This window comes from Helianthus annuus, chromosome 6 (assembly GCF_002127325.2).
Source record: "Helianthus annuus cultivar XRQ/B chromosome 6, HanXRQr2.0-SUNRISE, whole genome shotgun sequence".
NCBI classification, from domain to species: domain Eukaryota; kingdom Viridiplantae; phylum Streptophyta; class Magnoliopsida; order Asterales; family Asteraceae; genus Helianthus; species Helianthus annuus.
In genome coordinates, this window is record NC_035438.2 from 128,440,512 (window position 1) to 128,465,958 (window position 25,447).

The 25,447-nt window shown below is 39.5% G+C and overlaps 1 pseudogene; it reads right to left on the reverse strand.

Annotated features, from left to right (window-relative positions):
* LOC110902288 overlaps nucleotides 1-25,447 on the reverse strand; it is a 128,852-nt pseudogene that overhangs the window by 33,648 nt on the left and 69,757 nt on the right.

A 25,447-nucleotide genomic window follows, 5' to 3' on the forward strand; every position in this document is an offset into this window, starting at 1 on the left:
ACTCCGTGCCTCGAAACAACTTCCTTTAAGTAGACGTCTGCTAAGGTAGAGAATTTATCTGTTTCCTTAGTTGCCAGGAAGTGTGCAGACTTTGTGAGTCGATCCACGATCACCCAAATAGTATCGTTCCTACGCTGGGATCTAGGCAGGCCAGTAACAAAATCCATGGAAATTTCTTCCCATTTCCATTGTGGTATCTTGGGTTGCTGAAGTAGGCCTGATGGTTTTTGATATTCCGCCTTGACTCTCGCACAGGTCAGGCACTTGCTAACGTAGGTTGCAATGTGGGCCTTCATGCTAGGCCACCAATACGTTGTCCTGATATCGTGGTACATTTTATCCGAACCTGGATGTACCGAGTAGCGAGACTTATGAGCTTCGTCCATTACCAGCTCGCGTAAGTTGCCATACAGTGGGACCCAAATACGCCCCGTTACATAATAGGCACCGTCTTCCGTTTGTTCTAATCGCTGCCTTGAGCCACGTAAGGCTTCAGCCCTTACGTTTTCTGGTTTCAATGCTTCCATCTGAGCATCTCGTATCTGTGCAGGAAGACTAGACTGAATAGTAAGCTGTAGTGCTCGTACGTGTCTAGGTAGAGTGTCCTTCCGACTGAGAGCGTCAGCCACAACGTTGGCTTTGCCTGGATGGTACTTGATGGCACATTCGTAATCGTTCAGTAGTTCAACCCATCGACGTTGACGCATGTTCAATTCCTTCTGCTTGAAGATATGCTCGAGACTCCTGTGATCGGTGTAGATAGTGCACTTGGTACCGTACAGGTAGTGTCGCCATATCTTGAGCGCGAAAACAACAGCTCCCAGCTCTAAATCGTGCATCGTGTAGTTCCGTTCGTGAACCTTGAGTTGGCGCGAAGCGTAAGCAATGACCTTGTCGCGCTGCATTAACACACATCCAAGACCTTGAATGGATGCATCACAATAAACCACGATATCGTCCGTGCCCTCTGGCAATGAGAGGATAGGTGCACTGCAAAGTCTATCCTTTAAGTGCTGAAAAGCGGATTCCTGAGTATTACCCCAACGGTAGGTGACACCCTTCTGTGTCAATAGTGTAAGCGGCTGTGCAATCTTTGAGAAGTCTTTAATGAATCGTCTGTAATAACCCGCCAAACCCAAGAATTGGCGTATTTCCGTTGGTGTACGCGATGCAGGCCAGTTCCTGATCGAATCTACCTTGGATGGATCAACATGGATCCCATCCTTGTTTACTACATGGCCTAGAAAGTGGACTTCACGAAGCCAGAAGTCGCATTTCGAAAACTTGGCGTACAGTTGTTCCTTTCGAAGAAGTTCCAAAATAAGCCGCAAGTGCTGCTCGTGTTCCTCCTGACTCTTGGAGTAGATCAGAATGTCGTCGATGAATACAATCACAAACTTGTGTAAGTAGGGCTTGCACACCCTGTTCATAAGATCCATGAAGACTGCCGATGCGTTCGTTAACCCGAATGGCATGACTAGGAACTCGTAGTGGCCGTAGCGAGTTCTGAATGTTGTTTTGGAGACGTCCTCATCCCGGACTCTCAGCTGATGGTAACCTGACCTCAGGTCTATCTTGGAGTAGTAGCTCGACCCTTGCAACTGGTCGAATAAATCATCAATACGTGGAAGAGGATAACGGTTCTTCACCGTCACCTTGTTCAGTTCACGGTAATCAATGCACATCCTGAAAGTACCGTCTTTCTTCTTCACAAATAGTACTGGAGCTCCCCAAGGCGAAGAGCTTGGACGAATAAAGCCCTTATCCAAGAGCTCTTGTAGTTGCGTAGAGAGTTCTTCCAACTCTGATGGGGCTAAGCGGTACGGTGCGCGAGCTATAGGTACTGCTCCAGGAGCTAGCTCGATTTGAAACTCGACCTGGCGATGAGGCGGTAGACCAGGTAAATCTTCAGGGAACACCTGAGGAAAGTGCGTACTACTGGAATATCTTCCAGTTTCTTTTCTTTTGCTGATGCATCGGTAACAAGTGCCAGAATGGCAGTGTGGCCCTTTCGCAAACACTTCTGGGCCTTTAGAAAGGAGATGATGCCAACCATGGCACCACTCTTGTCGCCTTGAACTTCGAGAGGTTCCCGACCAGAACGAGGGATACGAACAATCTTCTCTTTGCACAAGATCTCTGCGTGCTGTTGAGATAACTAGTCCATACCAATGACGATGTCGAAACTACCCAGAGCTATGGGAATGAGGTCGATAGAGAAAGTCTGACCCGCGAGGATAAGATTACAACCCTGAACTATGTGCGTGGCCTCTAGACTCTTACCGTTAGCTAATTCTACAACATGCTTGGTGTTTAAGGGAGTTGGTGCACGTTTTAACATTTGGTTAACTTTTAAAGACATATAACTTGTATCCGCACCCGAATCAAACAAAACAGTAACATAAAAGTCGTCGAGAAGAAACTTACCCATAACTACGTTGGGATCATTCCTGGCATCACCCTGCCCCAGCACAAATGCACGTCCCCTAGCTTCGTTGCCGTTGTTGTTCCCACCGTTGTTGTTTCCGATGCCTTGGTTATTGTTGTTGTTGTTCTGGTTTCGGTTTAACTGAGGGCAATGTCTTTTGAAGTGACCTTCTGCGCCACAATGAAAGCATCCCTTGTTGCCCTATTGCGGATTCTGTTGAGCTTGTTGTTGCTGCTGATTCTGAGTTACAGGCCGTGGGCTCCTACAATCCTTGGCCTCATGACCCATCTTGAGACACCTCTGGCAACGACCCTTGTTGCACTGGCCACTGTGGTGTCTGTTACAGTTGTCTCACCTGGGGTGATTTCCGCGATAAGCTCTCTGCCCGCGACTAACAGACGACTGTTGACTGGGACTCTGGTAGTGGTCAGTCTTTTGCTGCTGAACCTGAGACTGAACTGTAGCTGAACCCTTGCTGGAATCCCCCTCCCATTTTCTCTTGTTGTCACTGGGAGTAGCAGAAGTAGGAGAAGTGGTAGTGATAGCAGTAGCGCTGGTACGTTTAGGCAGCCTGTCTTGTTCCACTGCCTGATCCGTGAGGCGATGAGCAAGTCGCTGAATATCCTGGATATTATCGAGGTTAGCCGATGTCACGTGGCTCTGGATTTCTGGCAATAGACCCTTGAGATACAACTCAATGCGCTTGATTGGAGGGTCCACCATGGTTGGACATAAGATGGCCAGTTCGTTTGACCGTTTCGTATAAGCCTCGATTTCCGATCCTGTCATCTTCAGGTGATAAAGCTCCACTTCCAACTTGTGGATGTCATCACGCGTGCAGTATTCTCGCTTGATCAGTTCCTTAAAATCGTTCCAAGGGGTGGCGTTAGCAGCTGCCAGCCCTAGAATCTGAACTTGCGCGTTCCACCAAGTCAGCGCAATTCCTTCCAAAGTACCAGTGGTGTATTTCACCCTGCGAGCCTCAGGGCATTCACACATTTCAAATACCGACTCGAGCTTCTCAAACCAGTGGAGGAGTCCCACTGCTCCTTCCGTGCCACTAAACGTGCCTGGACGACAGTCCATAAAGTTCTTGAAAGTGCAAACTGGTTGCGGTGCGTGTTGACCTATTGTGTACGAATAGGGCAAAGTTAAACACAAGAGTTGGTCTAAAAATGTAGGATCTAAAGACCCTAGTGTGAGTTACAACTGCAGGGTATACCTCCTGCGTGTGCAGCTGCAAGTGCCACAGCAACTTGTTCGTTAATGAGAGCCGTCAACTGGGCTTGAGTCATGTTAACGCGTTCAGACATGATCTTCATAGTAAAGGTAACGTTGTGAGAGAGGTTCGCGAAAAGTGCGATGACAGAAAAGAGTAAGCACACAAATGTTCTCAAGCAATAGTGTCATGTGTATCTAAGCATACTACGAGCAAAGTTCTATGTAATCTAACAAGTAGGCAATATAATATGTACCATATTACCTAGAATGTTGAGTCTTGCACGTGGAGCGAGGCGTCATTGTGGATCGTTGAGCACTGTTCTGGTTATAGTTTGGTTTTAATAAAAACGTTTTCCCATATTAAAACCGAGTTCTCTATAACCAATGGCTCTGATACCAATCTGTCACACCCCCAAAAATCCACCCGTGGAGTACCACCGCTTGGAGGCGTGACATGACCAGGATCAAGCCGCCAATCATATTGAACGTAAGTGTAAATAGTAAATGTCATTCATCAATACGAAAGGTGTTTTCAAAAACCAAACATAATCAATTGTGTAGCGGAAGCATTAATGTAAAAACCCAACATAAGTATCATGATCTCATAAAGTAAATGTTTAACATGGAACTCAACAGTCCATGTGCCCACAACGATCGCGCCTCCTGTGCAAGCTCCATGTACCTATGGTCCTACAAGGCATGTAACAGAGAGTCAACAACTAGTTGAGCGAGTTCACAGTAAGTAAGTTCGTGATAGTAAGTTCATGTCGTAATAGGTGGCTCTACTGGGCCGGTAGTATGTTCTATTGGTGGGGGCTTCCCACATTCTATTGGTGGGGGCTTCCCACATTTGTATATACACTAGACTATTGGTAACCATAGTGTTCTTCTTAACCCGAGAACAGTAGTACGTACGAGGTTTACGTAGGTTTTACGTAAGTGTCCTTCTTATCCCGAGGACAGTGGTACGCGGGGGTTTATGTAGGTTTTACGTAAGTGTCCTTCCTAACTCTGGAAGACAGTAGCATATGTGAGTTTACGTAGGTTTTACATAAGTGTCCCTTGAAACCTGAGGACAGTGGTAAGTACTTGTTTACGTAGGTTTTACGTAAGTGACCTGCTTAACCCGAGGACGATGGTAGATAGTCTAGTAATAGTATAATCCAAATAATTCATCAATCCTTTTCCTTCAATCCCATTCCCTACCCACCCGGAATCCCATGCCTTGGTAAGGGTGTGAACTCACCTTGGTTTGCTCGGCAGATACACAACAAAGTTCAATTAAGCTATAAGGTGGTCAACCACATCCTACCATGGTTACCATACAAGTCAGGTTCATATTCAAGTAGTGCACTTATGTTCTACACGTATTGTACACAAGTAGTGATCATAGCATACGCGTATAATCATGGCAGATCAACAACAGAACAGTCACGTAAACAAAGTCCATGTATGCGGCCCAAATGGTTGGGCTCGTAACAGTGTGCAAAGTCCAAAACAGTGTGCATGTGTTCATGGTCTCGAGTCGAGACTAGAGATCTCGAGTCTAGACAGTGCGGTCTCGAGTTGTGCTGGCCTGAGGATCTCGAGTCGCAACTGGGGAGGTCTCGAGTCATCATGTACTAGTCGAGACTACACGGTCTCGAGTCGCAACCGGACCCGCAACCATGGTCTCGGGTTGTGCTGTTTGTGTCGGTGCTGTGGTCTCGAGTCGAGACTGTGAGTTCTCGACTCGCAACCCTTGTCGAGACTATGCATGTGTACCAGATTTCCTTATTTGCAGCTCTTGATTTCCGTAACAATTGCTAACAGTTTTGGCAGTTTCACAATCAGATCAAATCACAATTATTCAACATTCAAACACGTTCATATCACCGCAATCATCATCAATCCATGAACAGTAAATCATTATCATAAGGGACATACAATGGGATCATATGATTAATGGGTTTAAGGACTATCATGTACCCCTAATCACTCCAACTTGATTAATTTAGTAATGATCATACTCATACATGTAGCAGCCGATTATACATATCCATTCGGTTCTAGATCATGCAATCCGATTTATAAAAACATCATCACATATCTCTTAGTTCTAAACCAAATACATAATATCATCGATAAACATCACTAGCATGAAACCCTAGTTCGTAACATGACATCAAACATAGCAAGCAATCAAGAATTAACACTAACCAGAAAACCGAGAAGCCTAGATTGCTCGAGATGGTTGGTTTCGGGTGAGGGCTGCCGTCCGGTTCCAAGGGAAAACGAGACAGAGAGAGAGCTCCTAGGGTTTATGTGTGTGAAAAGTGTTTTGCAAACAATCAGAAACTACACCCCCTATGGTTCATGTATGCATACAAGGAGTGAGTGGGCCGAACCCAAACATTGGGCTGCCCTTGATCTCGGATCGGGTAAGTGGTTGCGAGTGGGGTTGGGCCGAGTGAAAGATGTGCGGTCCAAATTTCATAACACGCAACATAATAAAAACTCATAACATTCAACACAATCATACACATCACTAGTCACGTATAATCCAAACAAGTTACATCGAAGCACACAAATAGAGGTTTGATATACGAGTTGTCACACTAGCTAAACACCATTTGGTGTCCATAAGCTCCAATTCTTCAGCGTCTATCTGATTGTAATCCTCTTTCGTAAGCATAGGATTCCCGATCCTTCCTGCAACCAAACCTTCATAGGATTGCAGCACAGTTGCTAGTAATGCCATGTGATCTTTTGCAATTTCTTCAGAAAAGCTTTGGCCATCCGGAAGATTCAATGCAATGTTGCACTATATCATACAACCATTTCCACGTTTTGAACTTTGAGAATGAAAACTCGAAGTTGAACTCTTTGGGTTAACACTTGGGTATGATGAACAACCACTGTTGTTGTTTAGACTTTGATCAACATTTTCAGAAGAATTTCCAGCACTAAAGGCAGTTTGAATCTTCGGACTTCTTTCAATCTCTTGAACATTTCCTTTGTAATACATTTTTACATCTTGTTGACCACTCGGATTATTCATCCTCGCAATCTTTTGCTGTTCAAGATCTTGACCCTCAATCTTCTCGATGAACTGAGAAATCGTCAAACCATCATATTCTCCGGTGTTCTTTAAGATCATCAAATATGTACCCCACTCTTTCTGAGGTAAAGCGTCAGCCAACTTGTCAACCCATTCCTCTCGATCTTTGGTTATGCTTAACATTGACATGGATCGCACTAAGTGGCAATATCTTTCAATTAATTTCTTTGTATCTTCCCCTAGCAAACTTGTGAAAAGATCAAATTCTTTCTTAAGTAATGCCTTTTTACTCTTAATCATCTTCTCACTTCCCTCAAATTTGGTTTTAAGAGCATCCCAAATTGATTTTGAAGTTTTGTCATGTTGAAGCAATACAAAGATGTCTTCCTTAATAGCTTGCTGAAGGAGACTAATCATCATCTTTTCAGCTTTGTACATGTCTCGTTCTTGGTCATTGAATTCAGAAATTGTTTTTTCAACTCGCATTTCAGTACGTGGTAGAACATACTTTTTCAAAATACACTCCCATGATCTCAAATGATTAGCTTGAACCCATTTTTCAAACCAATCTTTCCAACTGTAATACTCCTTAATGTTCATTAGCTTCGGAGGTTTTTGCATTGTTCCAGTTTCGTTTTCCAAATTCATGTTTTGAGCAATGGAAGTCGGAGTAGTCGGAGATGTGGCAAACGCGTTGTAAAATTCTTCACTCATGATTTTCAGACAATTTCAAACGAAATTAGCTTCAAACGAGATTACATACACAGCAAACTTTAAACGGGATTAAAATTTTCAAACGAAATTACTTAATTTCGTTTGAATTGAACTGAGTTTCACACGGAATAACTAATTCCGTGCGGATTAGTTATTGATTCACACGAAATTAACTCTTTGTCACGGAATCACTAATTCCGTGTGGAATTAGATTGAATTTCAAACGGAATTATCTAAATGCTTTAATTCCGTGCGGAATTAAAATGCGATTTGACACGAAATTAATGATGATGTCAGCATTTTTCAAACGGAATTACTTGTTTTAGCAGATTTAGATTGAATTTAGGTCCAATTTTCTCAAGGATTTGTTAAAACATGATTCCGATCATGATATGTGAAATTCAGAACTTTTTAACCATGGAAACTTGTTCAAATGATAAAAGAAGATGTAGAAGTAAGAAAATGTGATGAAATCAGGCTGAATTTTGCAGAACTCCTCCTCCTCCTGTGCTCTGATACCACATGTAGGATCGTTTGCTGACCCGAATTGAGTCGATCAGAGGCGTTCTAAACACTATGAAAGGCGGAAACAGACATAATGCATGAAATTCAGTAAGTTTTACTTTTAACTGTCTTGTAGATTGATTTAACACGGTGTACAATCGAAAGACAAACCGGCAGCACCTCGGTATCACAAACTATTTCCGTATAGAATGACATGATCTTACCACTATATATAGACGGACTAATTCCGCAAGAAACAAACTCACACGATATTACATTTCACGCGGAATTAGCTCACTCACATGAAATTGTTTCAACCAAAGTCGCTCCTTTGAAGACCAAAAAAACAGAAAATTTATAATTTTAGAACTTACTGATTGGCTTCTAAGTCCAACTTTGAAGACCAGTTGTGAAGTAACCAAATTGTTTCAACCAAAGTCGCTCCTTTGAAGAAGAAAACAACAAAAAAAAATTTGTTTTTAAAACACAAACTGAGTGAATCAAAACTGGTTTGAATCACAAACAGAATGGTTTTGATTACACGAACGGTTTTAAAAATTTGTTTTAAGATTGTAGGAACCGTTCACGTAATTAAATAAAAATAAACAAATTTTATTAAATCGATTACAATACAGAAATAAGAAAGCTAAAAATTACTAGTACGAATACAACTGAAATAGATTAAAATACAAGAAAGGTGTAGAGGCAGAGTGGCTGAGGCACGTATTCACACGCTTCCTTTAAAACAAATTTCGAATCTCCCAGGAGTACTCGTTTTGTTTCCCAAGGTACAACAGCCGGAGCAGAAGTACTGTCGGAATTGGCACAGGAACCCGATGTCTACCTTGAAAGCTGCAAGAAAAAGATTAGAAGAATGTAGAGAGAGTTGTAGGTGCAGTTGTGTTTCTGGTGTCCTCTGCAGCTGGGTATGGAGCTGTATTTATACAGCTCCTAAGTCGAAACAGTCAAAAAGGAATTAAAGAGAGGTTTAAATTGCATTAAACGTCTTCAATGCAATTTAATACGTCATTTAATTCTCAGTCAAAGACCATTAACTCGTCAGTTTCGAAGTTGAACTGTAACTGCACTGTCATTCAAGACACACTGGTGTGCGCGCGTCCTTGCGAGCGCGCGATCAAAGCGTCACATTGCGCCTCATCGCCCACGCCACGCGCGCGAGTGCGAGTTAGGGTGCTCCGCACCCTTCGCGAGGACACTTAGTGTGTGCTTCCATGAAACAATACGGGTGGAGAGTTCCCACTTAAATATCCATTTAAGTTCCATTTCTCCTCCGATGTGGGACAATGTGCTACTTTCCCTTTTGTTTCAGCATTCAATGTTTTAAACACCCAATTTTAAGCATCGGTATCTCATTCATCTTAGCTCCGTTTTGGACATGGTTTAGTTCGTTGCGAAGCTCTTCCAACATAGAACACAAACCTACAAATAAATATATAAACCCGCTCATTTTATTATATTTATTTCTAGTCCAAAATAGGAAAAAATCATTTTCCTATACTTGTGAAAGATGCTATTTTCACCTATTTTTCCAACAGTGTATTCATTCATAAGTTTTTCCATATATAACAAAAATGATATCTATTGAGATATGAAATTTTAGATACTGATTTTGTAAGGCTATATGGTATGGTGATGGTCCTCCCTTGGAGGATGGTCCTCCACGTAAGCGCCACGTAGGATGGGCATGAGGATGGGGTAAAGAGGATGGGGTAAAGAGGATGGAGGTATGGAAATGGGAGATGATCCTAAATATATATTATATATTGTATGTATATATATGTTTGTGAGGTAGTTTTGTCCTCACATGGACCGTCCTGAACGGCAAGAAGAAGACGGAGACGACGAGACGGAGGGGGGCGAGATGGAGGGTGAAACGGTGCTGGAGCCGAACGGCGGAGGATGAACCTCCATACCGTCCAGCCTAAGTATTAATGATTTAGTATATTTGATCCTACTATGCAATTTGCTTGAATAAAAAAGAAATGGTAATTATAACTTGTTAATGATTAAAAAATACCAATACATATGTATGAACAATTTTTAAAAGGCAAATTAAATCATTAAAACCCATTCACATGATAAAACAAATATCATTAAAACACATTCACATGATAAAACAAATCGTCCTAATTATAAGAATGATGTATCTGAACAAATATATGACTTAATCATTCAGTCAAAAGCTATGAAAGGCATGTAATTGATGTATAAGCAAAAAAACATTAATATCCACATGAAGAAATGTAGCCAATTCTAGACCATCCCACCAACCGTAATACACCTTTCATTATGGCTATTGTGATCCACCATACTCATTAAAAGCCATCCTCCATATAATATAAGTATTATTTCATACAGCAATATAGTATAGATATTTTTTTTATCTCATTTAATGATTATATTATAATAATCATAACACAATCAGATTGATCATTCCTTTACAGGAATTTATTTTATTAAGCTAAAAAGTAATGTAAATACTATGATTATAAACATATAAATATGTGATTAATCTAGTAATCAAAGATAACAGCTAGTTAATAGGCGCACTACTGAGTATAGTATATAAACTGTAAGAGAGAAAGAATTACCGAAAGAATGTTTCTATATTCAGAAACTACATAGCGAACATAATCTGGTAGAGACACTACTAGAAATTTGTTCATTTCTAACGAGTTATTTCGTCACATATGCATTGCAAGTTCAAGTTTGTTACGCATTTGTGACAAAACCTTAATGTTGGAAAAAGCCCAGTTGCAAACAATTTACTAAGGATTTTCTACACTATTTTTAACGTATTTTCAACAAAATCATGGCGTTGGAAATTTGCAACGCATTTCCTACGCAATTTGCTAATTGTTCTTTTTTTAATTGTGACGCATTTGCGACGGAATTTTTGTGACGCATTTATAATGGAATATTAAAAATTAAACAAAAATAAAATAAAATCTGGAAAATCCATATTTTTCAACTAAAACAACTGCAGAAAAAATCAATAAAATAAAAATTACAAACCTATTTCAAATTAACCATAACTTCAAAAATTAAACATAATACAAGTTCTAATATGACCGAAATTAACCGACCAAATCAGTTTACAAGTTGACCCGTAAACCAACAAAGAACCTATAACTCACTATTATGTAGGCAAAATTGAACCCATAATGAACAAAACCGCAACCTTCCACTATGACTGAAATGCCCCCTTGTAATCAATCTGCAGCCGATTAATTCAAGTTTATCCAAGACCTGCAGTTTGACAAATAAAAGTCAAACTATAGAATATTCCCGAGATATAGCAGAGTAAGGAATCAAGTAGTAGTTGTTAACAAAGTCGTTTCCGCCAAGGGATATGAGTGTCATCCCTTCGTTGACGACTTGACGAGCTTGATCTTGTCCAATTGTATCTGCTAGTCGAACTTTGTATTGTTGGAAATACTCTAATTGTTTCCATATTCTTATTATATTTAATTGTGAAAAGTAAATATATATATATATATATATATATATATATATATTGTTATAAATATACTACCTTGTATCTCTTGTATTAGACATATCTTTGAATGAAATATCAGTCTCTTTCTCCCTACATCTCTTTCTCTTATTTTTACTATTAAGCTAGTAGGTCGTTGTTTCACAACACGTTATCAGCACGAAAGTGCTCTCACCAAAACCCATAAATTTTGAGCAGTCGTCACGGTCGGCTACACGTTTCGACGTGGACCTAATACATTGCATCTCCCGTTGTTCTGGATTTGCTTCTTCAAATAATCAGGTATTTTAATTCTTTTTTATCAAATCTTTTTATCAAAAGCATGAAGGTTAGTTTTTATATGTTGTTTCTTCGATTGACTCACTTTAAATCATATGTTATAGATCTGGTTTTTTTTGTTTATAAACTATGAAATCAAATTACTATATCATTACAAATATAATTGAACTGGTTTAAACAAAATTGGTTATATACTTTCAATATGTATAAATTAGTTGTAATTGTAAAAATATATATATTTTACCATCTTTTTATTTACCAATTTATTTGTGAATTATCATATCCTTGTATTAATTATATTGGTATTATTTCTAAAATCAATATAAATTAATAATAGTAATTGTGTGATTTGTGTCCACGATTTGATGACTACTTTGTTGGATATAATAATATAAAATTTGTTAATAATTTGTTAGCATAATTAAAAAAAATGAGTTTGTTAGTGCTCTAGTTCATGTCATTTAAACATTGTAGTAATTGTTTTTGTGAACACGTGTTAAAAGCTAATAATCATTATCATTGTTCCAAATGCATGTAACTTTTGAATTGTTATTAAATATGTATAGACGAATTATTGGATGAAGCAAATAAACATCAAACTTAGTTATTTTTAGTTATTTTTCTTTTTTCATCATTCTAATAAAAGAATACAACTTTGAAAGAAATTATAACACATGAAATGTAATACTTCCTGACTCTCATTATTACTTTGAAAGAAATTATAACATTTATAGAACAATAAATCTTTCATGACTCGATCAACTCATTATTTCTCAGTTTATATTGTGTGAAGAGAAAATTACTTATAAGGAAATATCGGATAAAGTTTTTTCCATTTATCACACCTAAGATGTGATTATGAATAAGCAATAAAAAGTTTGAATGATTCCATATTCGTGTGATTGAATAAATAATGAAAAGCTATGAAGATTGTTCTGTTTCCATTTCATTCTCTGAAGTGAATGTCATTATATAATGATCATTGATAATGTCATGATCATGGACATTATTGAGAATATGTTAATAATGTGATCATGGATATAATTGAGAAAATTGTAATGATGCCACCATGAATGTTGTATGGTTATAATCCATTCCTTGAACTGAATGTGATGATATAATAATTGGTGTGAAGTTCGTAATCATGGTAATTGAGAAAATTGTTATGATACTCATGTAATGAGATCAACCATGTTAATAATGTGATGACTATACAATGATCGTTATAAATGTCAAGATCATGGTAAGTTTGGAAATTGTAATGATCCTCACGTGGACAACCATGTTAGTATTGGAATCGACCACAAGAAGTGGCATACTACAGAAGTGATTATACAATAATAAAATATGGGAAACATGTAATAACATGAATTTTTGAAATAATAATATATTATTATCTCGTACTTCCCGTCGTGTATCAGACAAACACGAGTGCAACTAAAAGAATATACGATCATAAACCTGAAGTATATGGTTGATAATTATCTAATTAGTTGGCATGACCGGTTAGACCACGCCGAGTCAATGTTGATGTGAAACATAATAAAGATCTGGAAGGTTCTTTAGGTTGATAATTATCATGTAATTTTTGCTCTTAAGGGAAATTATATATTTACCAAATAAAGGAGACTGTATCCCTAAATATTCTTAAAATGATTAAATGATATGCATATCCCAACATGATACCATTTTGTGTTTAAAATTGATGCATCGTCTAAATGGTTATCGAATACACAACTACGGATTATGTGATTTATGGCTTGGCTAATGATATAGCAAGTACATTGTTCCAGATTGGCATATTCATTTCGGTGATAACTGTGAAATTTATTTTCAAGTTATTAAGATCACTAAAGTAAGTGTTTTTGTTGAAGACGATCACTAAACAATGATCACCAGAGCAAAAGTTCATGTTTCTATTTTAGTATATGTTATTTTACATGCAATAACATTAACTCACATCAGCCAACATGTTGTAATAGTTTCTCCCCATTATAGTTGGTTTTTGGTCAGGAACCAAAGATGTCCCTTCTAAGATTTTGGTTGTGCGGTATATGTTGAAAATGATCCACCACTACGCACAAAGATGGGACCTTAAAAGATGGTTGGGAATATATGATAACGAATAGAGTCTTTCAAGAGATATTTATTTACGACTCAATTAATTGATATCCATCTCAATGGATTAACATTCCCAATATCAGGGGGAGATAAAAAGCAGTTGGAAAAGAAATGAGTTGTTATAATTATCATTGATCCTCAAAACTAAAGGTGTGAACCAGAAGTTCAAATAATAACTCATTTACAAAGATTAGCGAATCTATTATCAGACACATTTACTGACCTTAAAAAGGTGACGATGTCACATATACCAACTGCTAATGCTCCAATTAAGATGAGTGTCCCAGAAGGACAACCACATGTTTGTAATGAGTCTATTGTATTGCATGTTTGAAGCGTGGTAGACCAGTCGATTCCAATAATAAAATTCCTCAAAAGTTGGAACAACTAATTAAGATGGTCAAGTCGAGGTTATATTAAAAAGGTCTCATGAAGAGACATTAGACATGAAGGTTCAAGAAGGACTCCAGGTACCTGAAAGTAAAGAGATCTCATTAAATTGTATTATGTCTAAAAGTACATGGAATCGAAATAAAATCGACGTCGTTATACTTGTGTATATAATATAGCGCTTGAAATGATGAAGTGATGAGGATCAAGATTTAAGATCTGCCTATGAATGAAAACATATAAATGATTGGCCAAATGGAAAGATACAAATAAGGCAGAGTTGAATTCTCTAATAACATGGAAAGTTTCTGGACCAACAGTCAATATGTCACACCCCCAAAAGTCCACACGCGGAGTATCACCGCAGGGAGCGTGACATGACCAGGATCTAGCCACCGATCACATTGAACTCATAGGTATATTTAACTGAAACTTTCATTTATTAACATTAAGTGTTACACGTTACAAATAATTCACGGTATACAGCGGAAGCATAATTCATTCGTTAAGAGTTTATAAACCACATGTAAAAACCATTAGTCTTGTGTTGCGATTTCCATGTATCTCGACCCATGACCACTCTAGTCTTCCAGACAGCAAGTTCCAACGATATGCACCTAAAGACCTGCAAGGCATGTAACAACGAATCAACAACAAAGTTGAGCGAGTTCACAGTTGGGTGTTCGTTTTAAGTTGTTCCAAAAACATAGTTTTCCTTTAGCTGGCTTACTTGCCGTGGGGGTTACCTCATAGTAAAAAAATATGATTAACCAATTCCTTCTTTCCCAAACCATAACCAGTGGGGGCTTCCCCATGTGAACCACTAGACCGTTACCATATCGATAACTGACGGAAGTAATTTGTGCCCTACGTCAATGTCTATCATCATTGACTAAGTGCCCAGATCCATTAGTACACGCCCGTCCTAACGGCACGGTGTGAGGCTAGTCAACCCTAATAGCGCTATTAACTAATGACCCGCTCGCCATTGGCCCAGCGATTAAGTCGATATAAAAGTGAGGGACTTCATGATAGAGTTTTGTCTAGTAAGTTTAATGTTGTTTTCCTACCCAAGGAGGACGAACGTACGTATTCTACCCAAGGAGAATACGTAGGATTAATATTGGCATCCTACCCATGGAGGCTGGCGGTACATATCCTACCCAAGGAGGACATGTAGGTTCCGTTTTAATTCTTTAACCCATTCCCAACCACCGGGAATCCCATGCCTTAGAAAATGTGTGAACTCACCTCGGTTTGCTCGGCAGATACACAAAGAGGTCAATCAAGCTGCTAGTGGTCAACCACGTCCTAACATGGTTACCATATGAGTCAGGTCTAGGTTCAAATAGTGCACGTAAGTTTACACATAAGCTAGCAAGTCACGAACACATAACGATCATGGCATACACATAGATCACATTAACAGTCAAGTACACACATAAGATCCAACTTGTGCAACTCAGATGATTGGGCTGTTGAGCTTGTGCGAGCCCAATCATCTTGTGCGAGCAAATAAAGCCCAATGATCACCCGGCCCAACCTGTTGTGCGACTCAGAAACATACCTGGCCCAAAACATGCAACCCAATACTCATCTAGCCCAACCAATTAAACAAACACTTAATCTGTGCGGTCCAAATGGACTTGTGCGACTACCGACAACTTGTGCGATTGGGGTTTTGGGCTTTAAGGCCCAACAACATACTAAGGTTTAAACAGCTGTGTGTGGCCCAAGATTTATGCGATCGGCACTGCCTTGTGCGATTCACATGTCTTGTGCGATCATGCAAATTCTAAATTATACAGTGTGCTCTAGAATGTTGTACCTAGCTTGTGCGATTGCACTTGTGCGACCAGATCAGATCTTGTGTGATCTGATCTTGTGCGATCAAGGGAGTCTTGTGCGATCAGGTTTATTATCCAGAATTCATGGGAATTAGTTTCACTATTTATTTGCAAATCAATTCTAACAGTTTCCTAACTTACATCCATCAATCAAAACAATTAAACGGTTTCCAATCATGCAGATTATCGATCAAGATATCATTCATCATTGAATCCATATGAACCCTAAACAATTATCTAACCATAACAATTCATCATCATCTACATCGAATCAAATAGTTTGGTTAACACTAACACGCAATACTCATCATGCAAACATTTGAATCATAACAGCCGATTACATCTATTCGGTTCTCGATTAAAATCATGCAATCCGATTCATATGAAAATTATCACATAAACCCTAATTCTAGACCAATACAAATCTCATAATCATCACGTAAGTTCGGTTCCATCATTCAGAAACACCAATCACTTGAGCCGAAACGCACAATAAGTCATCATACAAATCTAAACCCTAAACAATCATGTGCAATCATACTAACACATTCTTCATGCATTAATTTACCAAATCATCATCCAAGATCATAACCATCACAATATCAAATATCATGTATTAACGAGTTAACCAATAATGAGATGCTAACCGAAGGGTGGAATGTGTTGGCTTGATCGATGCAAGAGTTCCGAATGAGGGAAACGGGGCTGCCGACTTCGAGTTAGAGGGAGGAGAGAACTAGGGTTTGTTGTGTGTTGAGTTTTTCAAATAATGAGGAACAAAACCCCACAAGAGGTGATTGTATGCGTATAAAAGGGAGTGGGCCAAACCCTTTACATGGGCTGCCCCTTTTGGTTTCGTGTACAAGTAGTGTGGGTCGAGAAGGGTGTGAAGCAAAAGCCCAAAAGTTTGTGCGATCGGGTTGGAGTTGTATGTTGTGTGATCACATCACATAAACATATAACATATATTACACAATCCACATAACACCATATCATAACATTCCATTAAATCAATGCATCACAAAATCGCATAACGCTCAGACATGTTACATCAAAGCACACAAAAGAGTTCTAAACAGGAGTTGTCACATTATCCCCAAGTTGAAAGAAATTTCGTCCCGAAATTTAGCACGTACTCACTGAGGAAGCTAGTTAAGTGGTATGGTTTTCCTGGTTTTCCTGGTTTTCCTGGGGTGTCACATCGTTCCCCCGTTGGTTTGGAATTTTGTCCCAAAATTCCTTAGTAGCTTCAGCCTCAGTATTGGTTTCTGTTCTCGAACAACCGGGGATACTTATGTTTCATCTGGTCTTCTCGTTCCCAGGTAAACTCTGGGCCACGACGGGAGTTCCAACAAACTCGAACAAGAGGAATTCTGGTACGCTTGAGAATCTTCACATCTCGGTCAGTAATCTCTACTGGTTCCTCAATGAATCACAACTGATCGTCGATTGTGAGCTCCTTCAAAGGAACTATGAGGGTCTCATCTGACAGACACTTCTTCAGATTCGACACGTGAAATACGTTGTGAACTCCACTGAGTTCTGCGGGTAGATTCAGTCTATAGGCCACCCTTCCAATTCTTTCAGTGATTTCGAAAGGTCCAACATAACGTGGATTTAGCTTGCCCCGTTTTTCCAAAACGAATTACACCTTTCCAAGGTGAGGCTTGTCTGACGGTCACGAGTTGCCGCCATTTGTTGTCGTAGCTGAGCAATCTCCTCTGTTGTGTCTATGACGAGCTCTGGGCCAGTGATTTGGCTGATTTCGACTTCTGCCCAACAAAGAGGTGATCGGCACTTCCGTCCGTATAATGCCTCGAACGGAGCAGCCTGGATACTGGTGGGATAACTGTTGATATACGAAAACTCCACTAAAGGTAGGTGCCGCTCCCAGCCATTACCAAAATCGATTACACATGCTCGAAGCATGTCTTCAAGAGTTTGGATGGTGCGTTCAGCCAGCCCATCCGTCCGTCCGTGGATGATATGCTGTGCTTATGTCTAGACGTGAGCCAAAGGATTCGTGTATCGCTTGCCACAAATCAGATGCAAATCGCGAGTCGCAATCAGAGATAATGGAGGTTGGCACCCCGTGCCTAGCAACCACTTCTTTCAAGTAGATGACTGCAAGTGTAGAAAAACTTATCCGTTTCCTTGATGGCTAGAAAGTGTGCTGGTTACATGAGACAATCATCGATCATCCAGTTGATATTGTTTCCGTTTCGAGTTGTAAGTAGACTAGCGTCCAAATCCATGGCAGTCTGTTTTCGCTTTCCATATAGTTGTTTCTGGTTGCTAACACTTCACCTTGACCTTCCCACAAGTCAAACATCATTCCCATACCTAGCTAGGTGGGCCTTCATGCCCGATTACCAGTACAAGGTTTATAGATCCTAGTTTCACTCATCAAAACCCAGATGACTAGAATATCGAGGCCGATGTGCCTTGCTCAACAAGAGTTCCCTACAGTAGTCGTATAGTGAGATCCACATTCATTCCAAAAGGTAACGAGTATCGTCCGGCCGGTCATGGGTTGCTTCTCCATGCCCCGCATGGGTTCAACTTGAAAATCCTCCTCCTTCAAACAGAGCGAGTTTGATCAGGTAAATTAGAGTCGATAGCGAGCTGTAAAGCTCGTGCACGTTCAAGTTTCGTAGCTGCAATCATCCTAAAGTTCCCTCCAGCGATGCCATTGACTGATCTAGCTCTATCGAGACAAAAGTACACGGGAGGCCCTTGATCGGTCTAAATAACACATCTGGTACCGTTCAAGTAATACCTCCATCTAAAACCCCAAGGCCATATTTTCACTGCCAGTTGTGTGTCGTGCAGTTCCTCTTTGTAACTCCATTACATAGGTCACTACTTGCTCGTGTTGCGTTGGTGTATAACTGGGACTCTGATTCTGACCATCATGGTATACCACTAAATCACCCGCACCCTCGGGTAAAGACGATGCTCGGTGCATCGCAGAGTTGGAACGTGAAAGCTGAAAAGACGCCCCCCTGTTTATCTTCCACGAACACAGCACTCTACTGCGCTAAAGAGGTCGTGGCAGCGCAACTTCCGAAAATCGCTCGATGGATCTTCAATAGTATTTAGCGAAACCAAGGAATTGCTGTGTCCCCGCAGGAATTTTTGGTGTCGATCGGTTTCTAACAAGATGCATCTCAGCGAGATCCACGAGTATTCCCACTCCGTTGGTTGCCTGATCAAAATGCATGACTTCGCACGTAACGGCTCCTCCCACAGAAGTGCTGAAATAGAATACATATGCCACCCATGGTGTTCCTTTCTCCTGGTCATGATTCAGAACGTCATCAATAAATACAGTCGATTCATGTGATCCCTGAGGCTGCTCTGGTGTTGATCGACTCAATGATCATGATGTACAAAGTTGAAATGACTGCATTGCGTTCGACATGCTGTTCTAAGGGCATTCTCCTCTTGGAATTCCACCTGATGATAGTTCGTTCGCTAGCCTGTCACACCCCTAATTTCCACGTGTCACCGGTGGGACCGGTGGGGAGTATCGTGACGTAGTTGATATCATCATAGTCAAACAACACAAATTATAAATGCACAGTGGAAGCAATAAAATAGATTTATTTCAACCAAACAAAATGTAATATCCAAGTATCACATAGTAGCTGAAATAGATCCACAGGCGGATCAAAATAAAAAGGAGAAACTGTTCAACAAATAATGGCATCCAAGCTTGCGAGACTCTAACGATGCTAAGGAGTAGCCAGCCTATTACGTGTAGAACCTGCACTTAATCTTTTTGGGGGAAAATACGTCAGTTTACACTAGTAAATACAATTTAACTGACTCATTTTGAAAAAGTTTTAAAAATTGATTTGAATGCACATGGCACAAAACTTTTTATAACTTGGGATAATTAATCAAATTTAAACTTGTAAAAGAATTACATGTTTGTTATGCGTTTAGTCGCCCGGTTCGTGTCGGGTTTAAGATTAATAGACACACCACATAGTATAAATCCACGGCGGGAAACCAACGGTTATACCTTAATAATATGGACACATTGTCGGGTGTACGCCTACACCCGCGTGTCAAGGTCGTGGCCATTTCATGAATGATGCCAAGGATATCCGGGACATGGTCATTAAACTCCCAAAGGCGTAAAACAAACAAAACCAATTTTTAAACGGGTCACATTGATAATACCCAACTACTAATGAGTTAGGGTCAATTGCCCGACCAAGCGGTATTTTATATACCGTACCCCAAGCCCGTATAAGGAAAATAAGTTAAAAGCATTTACCTGAGCAATTATAAACCACAATGAGTAAATGCAAGTGTCTTTTACTAGTCTCCTATTCTGGAATGAAGGTTTATAATAACCTATTAGAATCCTAACGGGTCTTTAATTTAGCCTAAGCTTAGACCGGTTAGTTTCAAGGAATAAATACGGTTTTATCGCATGAAAAGCGAAAACCAGAAAGGAATGTGATTTTGACCCAACAAGTGTGGAAACTTGTATAATATGGGTAAACTAAACACATTTTGGATTTTGAGACAAAGATGATGTGGTTTGACCCGTTTCGGCTAATATGCGTAAACTAGTTACATAAGCCGACCCGAACGCGAAAGTGCGTAACGGGTAACCATATAAATCATATACAAGTTTCCTGAGATTATATGCACCAAATATGTTGTGATATCAGTAAGATACTGTCACGGCCCCGGACCCGGTTTGACCCGTTTCAGGAGCCGCGGCACAGGAATCCCGTGGTATTTAATTTAGGCGACAGCAGAAGTCTTTTTAAAACAGGATCTTTCAATAATTTAAACTGCCCGTTTCATAATTTAGGGATAAATTCCCGTAATTTACAATAATGTGATTTCCCAGGGAAATCTTTATTTTCAAAACATGTTTCTTTTATTTATTTACACTGAGCCACTTTTCTAAGCTGGGAGTGCTTCATGGCACTTTTCCTCACTCACAACAGATTACCTGAAACATGTTTGAAAAAGGTTTTGTCAGCGGGGAAATACTGAGTGAATCATTCAGTTTACTAAAACGACACATTTGTTATAATTTACAGTATTAAGGGTGATTACGATGTTTCGGATATCAAACCAACTACCCACAGTATTTGTCACTCGACTACCCATTGGCTAGCCCATTTGTCCAATGGTGTCTGTGACTGTGGTCAGATCACCCCTTGGCCGCCCGTTTGTCCAAGTGTGACGGGAAATAAGTAATGTATACAAAACCCCACATACCGGCTGTAATTTGGTGATTACATAGACTTAATCCCTGTAATTATAACTTTGAAAATAACTTGGAGTTTTGTAAAACAATTGATAAAAAGAGAATGACTCACTTTGCAGATTTTAGGAGCAGAGTTTAAGCCTATTGTATAGCCCTGATTAAGCCTACTGTATAGCCCTGATTAACCTAATTTAAATAACAATGCACACACAAACGGGTTAGTAACTAATTCAGCAGTTACGTCAATTCACGAGATTTAAACCCTCACAACGATTAATAAGTGAAATACTTAATCAATTCAATGGATTCACAACGAATGACAGAGCATAGTCCGAATTCGAACAGCACTCAAACATTTAAGTCGAAATCACAATGAATAATAAAGTATAAGCTCTATTTGAGCAGCACTTAAACAATCGTTGGATAGTTATAATCGATCGGACGTTGAATCGTAATAGCGATCGAGTTATTACCCTGATTGCGGCAGCACCTCGTGAAATCGTGTGTGTTTAATTGTACTGTAACAGCCTTAATTCAATGTACACAGAGTATTTTCACGTCGTTTTCAATTCCTATTTCAAGTCCCAAGGTCGGCTATTTATAGTGATTTTTGGGACTCGCTTACGGACCGTAAGCCCTTTCCTTTGCGGTCCGTAAGCTGAGCAGTCTAATTATAGGCTGCCTAGGCTCGGGACTAGCTTGCATGATTCAACAACTTTGGCCAATCAGAACATAGCAGCGTATTATTTAGATAAGTATTCAACTAGGGTTTGCCCCCTTTGAGTTTTAGGGGCCCTGATCCTGATTTCGATTGTTCTGAAAATTTTAGGGTTAGTGCAGAATTACTTGGGTGTCTCAATTAGGGTTTCCTTATTATCTAATTATTATCCTAATTATTGATTTTTGTGAGAGTTGTTACATCCTCCCCACCTTAAGAGAAATCTCGTCCTCCAGATTTACTGAAATAGATGAGGGTATTTTCGCTTCATTTCTGATTCCAGTTCCCAAGTGTATTCTGGTCCTCTCCTGGATTCCCATTTGATTTTCACCAGTACTAGTCGCTTGTGTTTGAGAAACTTGATCTTCCGATCTTCTATTTGTAGGGGTTTCTCTATGAATTTCAGCTTTTCATTTACCTTTACATCTTGAAGAGGTATTACCAGGGATTCGTCTGATAAACATTTCTTGAGATTGGATACATGAAATACATCATGTATTCCAGCTAATTCTTCTGGTAGTTGTAAACGATAAGCTACTGGTCCTATTCGTTGGATCACTGGGAATGGTCCAACATATCTTGGACTCAGTTTACCTTTCTTACCAAATCGTACCACTCCTTTCCAAGGAGAAACTTTTAAAAGTACTTTGTCTCCTACCTGAAATTCTAGTGGCTTGCGGCGATTGTCTGCATAGCTCTTCTGATGATCTCTAGCTGTCTTCAATCTTTCCTTGATTTGTGTTATCTTGTCAGTAGTTTCTTGTACGATTTCTGGACCTGATAATTGACTTTCTCCTATTTCTGCCCAACAAACGGGAGTTCTGCACTTGCGTCCATACAATGCTTCAAATGGAGCAGCTTCGATGCTCGAATGATAACTATTGTTATAGGAGAATTCAATTAATGGTAAATGGTTATCCCAATTACCACTAAAGTCAATTACACATGCTCGGAGCATGTCTTCCAAGGTTTGTATCGTCCTTTCACTTTGTCCGTCCATTTGAGGATGATATGCAGTACTTAAATTGAGTCGGGTTCCCATTGCCTCCGGGAAACTTGTCCAGAAATGGGAAGTGAAACGACTATCTCTATCCGATACAATAGAGAGTGGGACTCCATGTAAGGGTACTACTTCGTCTACGTACAACTTGGCTAACCTTTCCATGCTAAAGGTTTCCTTCATTGGTAGAAAATGAGCTGATTTGGTTAATCGATCCACAATTACCCAAATAGCATCATTACCTATTCTGGTTTTGGGTAACTTAGTAACAAAGTCCATTGTTATGAGTTCCCATTTCCATACAGGCATTTCTAATTGTTGTAGTAGTCCTGAAGGTTTCTGGTGTTCTGCCTTAACTTGCGAACAAGTAAGACACTTGGTTACATATTCAGCTATGTCCTTTTTCATTCCTATCCACCAGAAGTTATTTCTTAAATCTTGGTACATCTTATTGTTTCCTGGATGTACGGTATACCCAGATTTATGAGCTTCTTCTAAAATCTTATTTCTTAATTCTCCCTGCTTAGGTATCCAAATTCGTTTCTTGTGGAATCTCCAAATTCCATCTTTTCCTTGTTCTAGTTCCTTTAGGTAACCTTTCATTCCTTCGGCATCATCCTTGATTGCCGTTTCCTGAATGTTCTTCAATTGTTCCATTAAATCTAATTGTAGATTTAACCTAAGAGCACGGACTCGCTTTTGCTTTTCATGATACTTACGACTTAAGGCATCTGCGACTATGTTTGCCTTTCCTTCGTGATATTGAATATCACAGTCGTAATCGCTTAGGATTTCCATCCACCTTCTTTGCCTCATATTTAACTCTTTTTGCCCAAATATATACCTTAAACTTTTATGATCTGTATAGATAATAAACTTACTTCCGTACAGATAATGTCTCCAAATTTTAAGGGCAAAAATTATGGCTCCTAACTCTAGGTCATGAGTTTTATAATTTTCTTCGTGCTTTTTCAACTGCCTAGAGGCATACGCAATTACCTTCTTGCGTTGCATCAACACACATCCGTATCCTAATTTTGAAGCATCACAGTAGATTTCAAAGTCTTCTGTTCCTTCAGGTAAAGCTAAAATTGGAGTATTCGTCAATTTGTGTTTTAGAATCTTAAAAGCTTCTTCTTGTCTGGGTCCCCATTCGAACTTAACTGCCTTACATGTTAACTTAGTCAAAGGTATAACTATCTTAGAGAAATCCTTAATAAATCGTCTATAGTATCCAGCTAATCCTAGAAAACTTCTAACTTCCATAGCCGTTCGTGGGACCTTCCATTTGGTGATTGCTTCTATTTTAGCAGGATCTACGTGAATTCCTTCGTGATTCACCATATGACCTAAAAATTGTACTTCCTGCAGCCAGAATTCACACTTCGAGACTTTGGCATAAAGCTTTTCCTTTCTTAACAAAGTTAAGAGTGCATGCAGGTGCTCACAATGTTCTTTCTGACTTTTGGAATAAATGAGTATATCGTCAATGAACACGGTTACAAATTTATCCAAGTATGGTTTACAGATCCTATTCATCATGTCCATAAATGCGGCTGGAGCATTTGTTAATCCGAAGGGCATGACTGTAAACTCATAATGACCATATCTAGTTCTGAAAGCAGTTTTAGGTATGTCCTCCTCTTGCACTTTCAGCTGGTGATATCCAGATCTTAAGTCTATCTTAGAAAAATACCTAGCTCCTTGCAATTGATCAAAAAGGTCATCAATCCTAGGTAGTGGGTATATATTCTTAATTGGTACCTTATTCAATTCCCTATAATCGATGCACATTCTCATCGATCCATCTTTCTTTTTCACAAACAACACTGGTGCACCCCAAGGGGATGAACTAGGTTGTATAAATCTTTTTCTTAGTAATTCATCTAATTGCTTTTTCAATTCTAGCATTTCGGTAGGTGCTAATCGATAAGGTGCCTTAGCTATTGGTGTAGTACCTGGAATTAGATGAATTCTAAACTCTACTTCCCTATCCGGTGGTAACCCAGGTAATTCTTCTGGAAAGACATCTGGGTATTCTGAAACTATAGGGATGTCCTGAAATTCCTGACTTTTAGTGTTAATGATTACCGAAATCATATACACCATTTTAGGTTTCCTTGAATAACTAGCCAATTTCATTACTGAAATGAATTTCAGTGGCTTCCGAGGTCTATCTCCTGTAATTAAAATTACTTCTCCTGTGGGGGTACGGATTTCTACGGAATTCTTATCACACATGATTCGAGCATGGTTGGCGACTAACCAATCCATTCCTAATACTACATCAAATCCGGCTAGATTCATAGGTAATAGGTTTGCAGAAAACTTATGGCCTAACAGTTCTATCTTTCCTTCTTGCAATACCATGTCTATGTTGACAGAATTTCCATCTGCCGTTTCAACTGTAAAAATTTGCCTAAGGG